This window comes from Salvelinus fontinalis, chromosome 6 (genome assembly GCF_029448725.1).
Source record: "Salvelinus fontinalis isolate EN_2023a chromosome 6, ASM2944872v1, whole genome shotgun sequence".
NCBI lineage: Eukaryota > Metazoa > Chordata > Actinopteri > Salmoniformes > Salmonidae > Salvelinus > Salvelinus fontinalis.
In genome coordinates this window covers 35,801,136-35,813,908 of record NC_074670.1, presented here as the reverse complement: position 1 = coordinate 35,813,908, position 12,773 = coordinate 35,801,136, and the positions used below count along the sequence as shown (strand labels likewise).

The window sequence follows — 12,773 nt, the reverse complement described above, 5'->3', positions numbered from 1 at the left end:
TGCAAAAAAAATCTCTTTGTCATTATAGGGTATTGTATGTATATTGCTGAGGATTTTTTAAATGTAATACATTTTAGAATAAGGCTGTAACGTAACAAAATGTGGAAAAAGTTAAGGGGTCTGACTACTTTCCGAAGGCACTGTATATGTCGGTTGTTTTGCTCTATGACGCCCACAGGCCTCACAAGACTCCTGGTAACAGTCTAAAAAAATGAATGGAAGTCTACAGTATGTATGTAATGCCCAAAGTGTGTGGTTAAATACATCTAAAAAACAAATACGAACAAATGTATCCTGATCTTTCTTATATCTCTCAGATATAGGAGAGACACTTCAGAACAAACTTCCTTTTGATATGTTTTTGGGACTATCTATTGTTTTTTTGTTTACCTTTATTTAACTAGGCAAGTCAGTTAATAACAAATTCTTATTTAGCAAAACACTAACAAAGCTGGGCCGGCCAATTGTGCGCCGCCCTATGGGACTCCCAATCACGGCCGGTTGTGATACAGCCTGGAATCGAACCAGGGTCTGTAGTGACGCCTCTAGCACTGAGATGCAATGCCTTAGACAGCTGTGCCACTCGGGAGCCACTCTTTGTTCCATGTAGTGAATCTGTTATTCAACGCGTTTGTATGGGCAGTGAGACCAAAAATAATTTTATCAAATTGTTTTATATATTTTCTTTATACTGCAAGGGGTCATAAAATTCTAAATCCAATAGCTAAATGATCCTTGATATGACCTTCTTAAAACAATTCCATATAGCTTAGTAGAAACCCCCACCCCACCTTTTAAACATTATGGAACAATGGCTACTATTCTTGCGGTATGGTGTTTTGTAACATTGCAATTAGGGTAACAAAGTTACCGGTAATTTACCAACGTTACCAGAATCTTCAGTAACTTTGGTATTTAACAGAAAATCTATGGCAATCTATTAATTTATACTTGAATAACAAAACAAAAAAATATATTCAAATATAGTATTAATTTGTTCTGTGTCCATATTGTCCATGGGTATCTATTAGATAGGCCATATGGTTAAAGAGAAAATAGCCTAATTAATGAAGAAAGACTCATTTTCAATCAACTCTTACAACTCTCTACTGCCACCAGTTTGACGCCAAGACATTGACAACAAATACATTTTGTTGACATGGGCAATTTCCATGTAGAGGGACCCATGAGCACCAACATGTGAAGTTCATAGGAGCATGTGAAATTGGGTGTCAAATGAAAGTGAAGAGTCTATATTATTGAGAAATTAAGTCATATAAAGTACCAGTCAAAAGTTTGGACACACCTACTCATTCAAGGGTTTTTCTTTATTTTACTATTTTTTACATTGTAGAATTGTAGTGAAGACATGAAATAACCCATATGGAATTATGTAGTAACCAAAAAAGTGTAAAACAAATCAAAATATAATTTATATTTGAGATTATTCAAAGTAGCCACCCTTTGCCTTGATGACAGTTTTGCACACTTTTGGCATTCTCTCAACCAGTTTCACCTGGAATGCTTATCCAACAGTCTTGAATGAGTTCCCACAAATGCTGAGCACATGTTAGCTGCTTTTCCTTCAATCTGCGGTCCAACTCATCCCAACCCATTTCAATTTGGTTAAGACCGGGTGATTGTGGAGGCCAGGTCATCTGGTGCAGCACTCCATCACTCTCCTTTTTAAATAGCCCTGACACAGCCTGGAGGTGTCATTGTCCTGTTGAAAAACAAATGATATTCCCGCTAAGCGCACACCAGATGGGATGGCGTATCGCTGCAGAATGCTGTGGTAGCCATGCTGGTTAAATGTGCCTTAAATTCTAAATAAATCAACAACAGTGTCACCAGCAAAGCACCACCACACCTCCATGCTTCACGGTGGGAACTACACATGCAGAGATCATCCGTTCACCTACTCTGCGTCTCACAAAGACACAGCGGTTGGAACCCAAAATCTCACATTTGGACTCATCAGATCAAAGGACAGATTCCCACCGGTCTAATGTCAATTGCTCGTGTTTCTTGGCCCAATCAAGTCTCTTCTTATTATTGGTGTCCTTTAGTAGTGGTTTATTTGCAGCAATTTGACCATGAAGGCCTGATTCACAGTCTCCTCTGAAAAGTTAATGTTGAGATGTGTCTGTTAGTTGATCTCTGTGAAGCATTTACTTGGGCTGCAATTTCTGAGGCTGATAACTCTAAAGAACTTATCTTCTGCAGCACAGGTAACTCCCGGTCTTCCTTTCCTGTGGCGGTCCTCATGATAGCCAGTTTCATCATAGTGCTTGATGATTTTTGCGACTGCACTTGAAGAAACTTTCAAAGTTCTTGACATTTTCCGGATTGACTGACCTTCACATCTTAAAGTAATGATGGACTGTCGGTTCTCTTTACTTATTTGAAGCTGTTCTTGTCATAATATGGATTTTTCCAAATAGGGCTATCTTTGGTATACCACCCCTACCTTGTCACAACACAACTGATTGACTCAAACGCAATAAGAAGGAAAGAAGTTCAAGTGTGTTGGTTGTCTGTAGTTTATGCCTGCCCATACCATAACCCCACTGCCACCATGGGACAGTCAGTTCACAACGTTGACATCAGCAAACCGCTCACCCACACAACGTCATACACGTGGTCTGTGGTTGTGAGGCAGGTTGAACGTACTGCCAAATTCTCTAAAACGACGTTGGGGGTGGCTTATGGCAGAGAAATGTACATCCAATTCTCTGGCAACAGCTCTGGTGGACATTCCTGCACTCAGCATGCCAATTGCATGCCACCTCAGAACTTGAGACATCTGTGGCATTGTGTTGTGTGATAAAACTGCACATTTTAGAGTGGTCTTTTACTGTCCCCATCACAAGGTGCACCTGTGTAAGGATCATGCTGTTTAATCAGCTTCTTGATATGCCACACCTGTCAGGTGGATTATCTTGGCAAAGGAAACATTTTCACTAACATGGATGTAAACAAATGTGTGCACAAAATTTGAGAGAAAAAAGCTTTTAGTGCCTATTGAACATTTCTGGGGTCTTTTATTTCAGTTCATGAAACATGGGAGGAACCCTTTACATGTTGCATTATTTTTGTTCAGTGTACATAATATTGTAGCAAACTTTAGGGCAGGGAAGTGAACCTGAGTCGCTAGCATTACAGGCAAACACCCTACTCATCCGTCAATATAGTTGTAATGGTTTCTAACAAATTATTACTTGCCTCAGATAGCAGGATTGCTAAACTCCTCCAAACAGGAAGGCGCGGTCCCCTCACACGTAATGACCTCACGGCCGTCATCCTGCTTCTGACACCAGTGTAGCGAACGGCGGGGGCAGGGAAGCGAACACAGGTGGTTGGTGTAAAAGGCAAACAGCCTACACATCGTACCAATAGGATTAACTCACTTGTAGAGAATTGTAACGTGGCTCAAATAGCGAGGATCAGCACAATATTTTAATTCCTGTGCAATGAATAATGTGTCATTAGTGGCCCTAACTGATTTGAATAAGAAACAGAATTCACCATGTCCAATTCCATTTAATTCAAAGCTTGTGTAGGAATCTTATCCTATCTGCAGTAATTACATGCTTTGCCTTCTAAATTAATAGAGTACATTGCCGCACCCTATGTGTTGCCCGATATACCTTGTCTTACAACAAAATATATTTTATTCACAAACTCAAAAGGGCAGCAACCACTCTATCACAAACTTCGAACGAACGTGTCTGGTGACAGAGATGTTACAATAACGAGTGCGTGCGTGTACGGGCATGCTCGGGTCTTTTGCCCACATTTCTTTGCGTTGTATCAACATTCCGCCCCACCCCGAAGAAACAACCATCACTGTACGCAAAACAGGAAGCAACGAGCCATACATGTTTACGAAGACAGTGCAAACAACGCCAAACCGTGGAAGAAAAGGCGTTATTGTCCACGAGAAGAGAAACTTCACATCAAAATCACAGCCTCTTATTGTGGATGCATTTGATTCGATCTAAACGGAGAAGGGTATGTAAAAGACAGTCGAAAACGAAACGCAAATGATAGTAAACTGTGGTTGTAGCAGTGCCCGTCCATGTGACGGATACATTGCAATTCTGTTGCCAGCTGTTTTGTTGCGCTGCATCAACCGATTTAGTATACACGTAAGTTACGTTGTCTTTAGCCTATAAGAGTTTGTTAAGTTTCGACCGGTGTAAGAATGTCGAGGAATGTCGTGTCATTCATTAATTCAGTTGAATGTTTGACAAAGCGACACATCATGCCTATTGTCAATGCGAATATTAATATAGCCTCACTTAGGCCCACAGAACAAAATGGGCCAGTCGGTCGATGTCACTGTCGGTCGAATATCACGTTTTCCTCCAAGCAGTGCTCACACCAACTCTCAGTTGAATGTTATGCTAGGACTAGGCACCTTGGCCAGAACTATCTCATATTGGAGTGGCTGGAGAGATAATAATAACATTAAACATTAAAAACCCAGTTATAAACAGGTCGCTGAGGAAGATGTAAACAATACTAACACCATATAACCTACCTGTAGTCCACAATGAGATGCACTGTCTGGACCTGCTGTGTTGTAATCTAAAGCCTATTTTATTGTAGTTGGCGAGAGCTGGCGTTATCTACAATGTTAATGGATGGACTTTGTTTTCAGAATGCATTTCACACTACACGACATCTGTTACATAATTCGTGAGCTTGCACACAGAGAGGGAACCAAACAAACGGCAATGCATAGACCTACTCCCTTTTACTGATATGAAATGATTTGTTTACACGGATGTTAGTCACCTAACCCGGCTAATGTGGATCAGAAGAAAACATTTGACCCCAAAAGCCATCCTCTCTCTATGTGCTGCATTCTATAAACAAAAACACTTGAACGCGAGTGGGTTCAAAATGGACACCGATGAGTGCACTTTTGGGACCATTTCCAAAAATATTTCAAATGCTATTTTGCGGCCAGGTCTAAACTGACAGACTTATGTCATGGACATGTATCCTCTTCTATGTGCTATTTTGCGGCCAGGTTTAAACTGACAGACTTATGTCATGGACATGTATCCTCTTCTATGTGCTGTTTTCAAAGCAGGCATCTGGTCGTAGCGAAACGCTAACCCCCAACTTAATGGAAAATAAGAAATCTGTAAGATCAATGTATTATGCTCAATGTACATCTCTTGTGGTGGAGAAGTGAGACCAATCTGCTGAAGTGGAACTTTGCACACTCTCTTGTAGTTTGGAACAGAATCGACAGGAAAGGGAAAGTTCTAGATTGTCTACTGAATTGCAAGGTTATTGGAAGAGATTCCATAATATATTACAGAGGCGTTAACTCAGTCAGACACAAATGCTCGGCTGTTTGTTTAACAGGCGCACGGCTTGTCGCTTTAACGTCCCTTCATTTGCCTTTCACAAAGCACGCCTCCTCGCACCTGAACACACTGCGTGAACACGGTTTCGACCGTGTCTATTGGCAATCAATCAAATGTATTTATAAAGCCCTTATACTGGCTATAACCCTCAGCTTTTGCTGATATAAGTTGGGACGTTTTGTGACTGTTTATAGTATTTTGGTCATTGCTGCTGTAGAGACCCAGGGGAATGTCTGCGATACACAGGAAACCAGCTCCACAGTAAAGTCTTCTAGTTCTTTCCACAAGCTGGTCCATATTAGACATGCATTTGTCGGCGTGTGAAGTAGTTGACAGATGCAATATAAGACTTGAAATGTGTGTTAATGCATGCATGTGTGTGTATGTTGTCTTGTGTGGGAAAGAACACGGAACACTGGTTGAACATTTGTGTGTGTGTATGTTAGAGAGACTCCCGTTTGCATGTCTAATGTGTATGCGTGTCGGTGTACGTGTCTGCATGTGCATGCCTGTGCAAGTAGATGAATCACCCAAGGTAACTTCCGTCCTCCCACTCTCACCAACTTCCTCCCTTCTGTCTATCTCACTTCCTCTCTGGTCTGCACCAGTTGGTGTTGCTTTCGGGCAGGTTGATTCATATCACCTTGAACTTCGTCATGTGACGCAACAGAGTTTTCTAAAGGTGTGGTGCAACCCGACTGCATGGTGCAACGCGACTGTTTGGGCTCACAGAAAGCCACGATGATGACGGCATAGTTGTCTGATGCGTTGAGTTCACCCAGCGTGGTAGGCCTGTGCGTAGCGTCGACAACATGCAGTAGAAGCAGATGGCAGCGATCATTTTCATTCCACCCATGCCAAGATTGGAATTCACAGCTTTTAGTGGTGAACCCAAGGTGGCTGTGGGTTGTGTAAGCTGTGGCAGACAGTATCAACATACCCCCTAGAAACGCCGCTCTCAGCGAACACAATAGAATCATATCACGGGATTTAGGCATGTCTATAAATAAGAAAATAAACACAAACATCGACACCGGCGTTTAGGGCTGAGATTTCTATTGCTGCACTCTTATTTATTTTGATGAGAAGACTAGTGATACACCACTTAATACAATATCTCTCACTTCAAAAGCATCAGGGTGGTTTTTGATTTCAGATTAGTTCTGGAGGATTCTACTGAACATAACCCAAGGATACTACTAAACCTAAACACATTTCTCTGCTGTGAAGCTCCTCCAGAAGTCCCATTTTATAGTCTTCAGTGTTTGGTTCTTCTGCCCAGTCTGGGAGAGACTGTGTGGCAGTATGAGAGCTAAGTGATGGACGTGCTGCTGCCTGGAACTGGAAATAGCACAGGTCATATGGAGTATCAAGACAAGATGTTATGAAGCTGAGAACAACTGCCCAAACTTCCTACTGTAAAAGACACAGCTGTCCGCATCAATGATTCAGTGCTGACGGAATGGGCCCAAAGCATAGTTTGGTTCTGCCACTAATGATGGGCTTGCTGTGTAGAACAAGACAGTGATGCTGCAATTGGGTCTATACTGGCATTTCTGCTAATTTTGGACCGTGGTGTGACCATGGTTTCTAAGGTCATCCTTTCTGTGAACTTCTAAAATGACAAAAATGTCTCGAAGCCCAGGGAACAGGGGAGTAGGACAGTGCCTTGCCCACAAACATGACATTCAAAACACTGACACAGACATTCAAACACTCACAAATCTCTCTTCCCAGAGCTTGAGGGAGCAGTGAGTAGAGAGCAAAGGAAGAAGTGAAAGAGGAGAACATAAATTGATAGGGATAGAGAATAGAGGTTGACCGATTATGATTTTCCAACGCCGATACCGATTATTGGATGACAAAAAAGCCGATACCGATTAATCGGCCGATTTATTTAAAAAAAAAAAAAAAAAAAAAAAAAAAAAAAAGTTTTATATATATATATATCATACACACACACACACTTTTGTAATAATGACAACTGCAACAATGCTGAATGAACAATGAACACTTATTTTAACTTAATATAATACATAAATACACACACACACACACACACAGCTCTGAAGTGACAATGATACTGAAGAGTCTGCTTAGGAGACAAATACTCTCAACTGTTTGAATAAAAATAGAGTTTAAGTTACCTGTGATGAATGTTGAAAACAAAAACTGTCATTTCTATATGCAGGAAATCCTATTTTAATAATGGGCATGGTAAGAATTGACGACCAAAGTGCGAGTCATAATTCCCATGACACCTTCTAGCAAAATCTGAAAGGTGGTTCCTTCATTTATTCCATAGGATATTTTTAGATTCACTTAAAATAAGGTCGGTGTTTCGTGTAGGCTTACACCACCTTGCCAATTTTATAACTGTGTAGATATCCATAGAACAAGGTAACTCTGATCAATATGGGCTAAATATAAGCGAAGATCATTTTTTTTGTAGAGTGGATTTATGAAAATATGTTGACAAACGCTACCTTATCCTAGTGAGATTTACATGGGTATCAAAACGTCGAGGCGGTTTAAGCCTGCACGAAACACGGACCTTATTTGAAGTAGATCAAGACATTCTCTGTGGAAGACATGAACGGTAAAATAACAAAGGAACCCCTGTCAAGTTCAGCCGAAAGGTATTACAGGAATTATAACGCGTCGACTATTTCTCTCTAAACCATATACCTTTGACTAATCCGGAAACTATCACCTCGAAAACAAAACGTTTATTCCGTTACGTATTTTATATAACGGGTGGCATCCATGAGTCTAAATATTCCTGTTACATTGCACAACCTTCAATGTTGTCATAATTACGTAAAATTCTGGCAAATAAGTTCGCAAAGAGCCAAGCGGCCCAAACTGTTGCATATACCCTGAATCTGCGTGCAATTTGCCAAGAGAAATTTGCAAGAGAAATGACAATTTCACCTGGTTAATATTGCCTGCTAACCTGGATTTCTTTTAGCTAAATATGCAGGTTTAAAAATATATACTTGTGTATTGATTTTAAGAAAGGCATTGATGTTTATGGTTAAGTACATATTGGAGCAATGACAGTCATTGATTGATTGTTTTTTATAAGATAAGTTTAATGCTAGCTAGCAATTTACTTTAGCTTACTGCATTCGCGGCACAGGCAGGCTCCTCGTGGAGTGCAATGTAATCAGTGTTAGAGCATTGGACTAGTTAACTGTAAGGTTGCAAGATTGGATTCCCCAAGCTGACAAAGTTAAAAAATCTGTCGTTCTGCCCCTGAACGAGGCAGAACATTCCTAGGTCGTCATTGAAAATAAGAATGTGCTCTTAACTGACTTGCCTAGTTAAATAAAGATTAAATAAAGGTGTAAAAAAAATCTGCAAATCGGAGCCCAAAAATACCGATTTCCGATTGTTATGAAAACTTGAAATCGGCCATTCCGATTAATCGGTCGACCTCTAATAGAGAAACATGAGCCTCTCTTCCGAGTAAAGTTTTCTTCCATCCAACTCCGTGTCCAGGTTCATGTTCACAAGGCACTAAACGCAATATTAAATGTACTGAAACAAGGAAGGGATAACATGCACTTGTCCAATAAGAAACATTTCTTTTTTTGTTTTCTGTTCCAAAAAAAAAACATGTTGTGTGCCCTCACGAACACGACCCTGATTGCTGTACACCAGATGCTCTCTCCAAGGACAGATGTTGACCTCTGACCCTGGCTCTAGTGTCACTACCAGGGACTTAGTATCACTGAGTATCTCCAAGTGGGTTACATAAGCCGTTGGGCACCTGGAGGGTTAAATGAAGCACTTGTCCACCATCCACAAGGACGTCTGTATATTAGCTCATTTTCCATGGAAGAGCCACACACATACACACCAGCCCCACACGTTCCTGGCACCTATGGATCCATTATCTGATATAATGACAGGAAGTCTGTTTGTGTATGTGAGAGAGACCGAGATGAGACCGAGGGAGTGTTTTGGTCTGCATTCAGCACCATGGAGAGGGCAGTGTTTCTCACCCCTACTAAGACCACCCACAGCTGGGAGATGCTACTGGCATGCTATACCTTCTGGGAGTTTATCATTATGGCTAGTTAACGCTGATGATGTGAGGATTTAGAGGGAGCGAGTTATGGGGCCGTTATACCCTGATATCTTAGAATGATATCTTAGCCCCATGGAAAAACTGCTCGGCAGCACTGTGAATTGTTTGCTTGTCTTTCCCAATCTCCGGAGCTAACTCCAAATAGAGTGTCTACTTCACTCAGTGTGCTCGCTGACCTTGTGTTTGGTACAGTGACCAGAATAACGTGTCAAAGAGGAGGATTCCCAAGCAGGCTAAATAGAAACTCAAATGTTTAGAACACCGTTTAGCTTTGTTGTTCTCCGAGCCTGTAAAGTGTATACACCCAATGATGTGAACAAGAATATGTGTTCGTTCTGTCAAACTTGAGAAGTGTATCGCATTGTGTCTTGGTTTTATTGTGCCCGCTGTTTGTGTTACAGGGTAATCCATAGTTCCTTCTGTGAGCAGTCATAAATAGCCGTTTATCCCTAAAGGGCAATTTGTTGCAGGAAAGTGATATCCGTTTCAGTCTCGCAGGTTGGGAAGCAGAAGAAATGAATACTTATTTATCCGTTTCTCACTGTAGAGAAGGAAGATTGCTTTTTCTGTTGATACTTAAAGCCATCACTCTCGGATGGAGATATGGAGGTATGGCTCATGAATTGAGCTGTGATACCTTTTATCTCCAAGTTGGTACATGTTAAAAATGATGGGCTCTCCTCTCTTACGCTATGGGTGAGCAGTCATTTACATCCTCCCTGGATAGAGCATGAACATTCATTTTAAACAAACTCACAGTTTCTTATGGGACTAGTATTAAAAAATAAAAAAAACATTAACTACTAACTATAAAACAAAATAACAGCTGACAGTAGATGGGCAACCAAGTCAGAAGGCAGTATGTTGATATGAGGAAAAGTGTATGAGGTATTTTGTAATGAATTAAGCCTCTCAGCTAGACCAAATCAAAATATTTTTGTTTGATTTTCACAGTATTTGAGTCTCATGGTCCTAGGTAACAGACAGCAGCAGAGCAATCACACAAGCAGAACTTAGTCAGAGGGAATATAGATAATTGCTCATATGCATTGATGGCTCTTGAGTGCTGCAGTGCTGTGAGTGCTGGCCTATATGTGAGGAAGGTTGTCCTATAAATAGCATGCCTCCCTGGTGCTGTATCTCCCATACAACCTTCAAATAGAATATGCAAAGTTCATATCCCCAGAGGGGTGTGTGTGTATGAGCGAGTAAGACCTATATGGTTCTCCCTTATCATTCTCATCCACTGTGTCTCTCAGTCTCTGTATGTTCTCTTCCCCTGCCTGTAGTCTACCCCCCCCAATTGATTTGCAAAGTGTTTGAGTCATAGAATCTTATGTGCAAAAAAGGCAAGGAAAGGAGCTTCTTTTGTTGGATTGGAGGCTGCTGTGTAGAAGTTTAATTACAGCATGGATTTTTCTTTCAGTGTTCTGCAACGCCCATGTTTTGCAAGTCCTCGCAGGCTCCAGCTGTGGTTGCGTAATATTTTTGTGAGGGGAAACCTCATCTCATCTGTATCCTCTCACCACTCTTTGTGACATAGATATTTCTCTGGATGGTATTTTGGTTTGCCAGAATCTTGCGGATAATACGTTCACAGAGTTTCTCACACTCACAACCTTGGGAAGAATGTTGACACGTTGTCAGTGTGGTTACTGGAAAAGTGGCCTTGTTCACAGGCAAAGCCATGAACACATTTCAATATTTCTAGTCTGGAGAAAGATAGCAAAGTGTATTGAAGGGTCGGCGTCTTACTTTGGTTTGCTAGTCTTTGTCAATTCGTTTTCTGCCTTACATTTTCATCTAGCCTAGTTGTTTGTCTTTCTTGGATACAGCTAGTGAACTACGTAACCATGCTTACATGACTGAGCCCTCTCACACCAGAAAGTGTTGTTTTAAGAAAGGATTAAAACTTGTTTCGGGGCCTTGCTCCATAAGAGAGCTGAGCTCGCCAAAGCTTAGGCTATATGGCAGTTGTAACAGTAGATTAATTCCCGAAGCCAACATGTATTCCATTTTGTAGTAAGCGGAAATCGTGGCTGTGCGTGACTACCGTAGTTCTTAGGAATCAGAAAACACCATGGGTTTGGGAGCCTACTGTAAACGAGCCTACTGTAAACGAGCCTACTTGCCAACAATTGTGATATATTTTTCGCCCTTTTAAAGGGACAGGGGAATCATCACCAGGCTACTCTGATCTGCTAAGACCTCTTTGTTTTGAAGGGAAAAGTTTAATTCACAGAGCAACTCGCATACACTCCTCTCTTTTGCTTTCAGCAGTCTATCATAAAAGGCCCGTAGCAACAAAGCTGGAGTTTTTGGCTCTGGATCTGAAAGACATATTTCATTTGAATGCCTATCAAGATGCTGCTTTGTTCTCTGTTTATAATCTTAAGCCATATGCAGTATTATACTGTATGAGACATCAAGGGCTACATTTGGCCTCTACAAAAATGCACTAATCTGCTCTATACTGTACATGCTGTAGGTAATACTCACTATATTGCGGAGGTAATCATCCTGAGACTGTACATGCTGTAGGTAATACTCACTATATTGCAGAGGTAATCATCCTGAGACTGTACATGCTGTAGGTAATACTCACTATATTGCAGAGGTAATCATCCTGAGACTGTACATGCTGTAAGTAATACTCACTATATTGCAGGGGTAATCATCCTGAGACTGTAGATGCTGTAGGTAATACTCACTATATTGCAGGGGTAATCATCCTGAGACTGTAGATGCTGTAGGTAATACTCACTATATTGCAGAGGTAATCATCCTGAGACTGTACATGCTGTAGGTAATACTCACTATATTGCAGAGGTAATCATCCTGAGACTGTACATGCTGTAGGTAATACTCACTATATTGCAGAGGTAATCATCCTGAGACTGTACATGCTGTAGGTAATACTCACTATATTGCAGAGGTAATCATCCTGAGACTGTACATGCTGTAGGTAATACTCACTATATTGCAGAGGTAATCATCCTGAGACTGTACATGCTGTAGGTAATACTCACTATATTGCAGAGGTAATCATCCTGAGACTGTACATGCTGTAGGTAATACTCACTATATTGCAGAGGTAATCATCCTGAGACTGTACATGCTGTAGGTAATACTCACTATATTGCAGGGGTAATCATCCTGAGACTGTAGATGCTGTAGGTAATACTCACTATATTGCAGAGGTAATCATCCTGAGACTGTACATGCTGTAGGTAATACTCACTATTTTGCAGAGGTAATCATCCTGAGACTGTACATGCTGTAGGTAATAC

General features: G+C 41.0%; 1 protein-coding gene across 1 annotated transcript in view; it reads left to right on the top strand.

Annotated features, from left to right (window-relative positions):
- Positions 1-3,850: 3,850 nt before the first annotated feature.
- LOC129857765 (myelin basic protein-like) overlaps positions 3,851-12,773 on the top strand; it is a 48,457-nt gene continuing 39,534 nt past the window's right edge. Inside the window, exon 1 of the mRNA XM_055926309.1 lies at positions 3,851-4,014. The gene's annotated coding sequence lies outside the window, so the exon portion shown is untranslated. The remainder of the gene's footprint in view (positions 4,015-12,773) is intronic.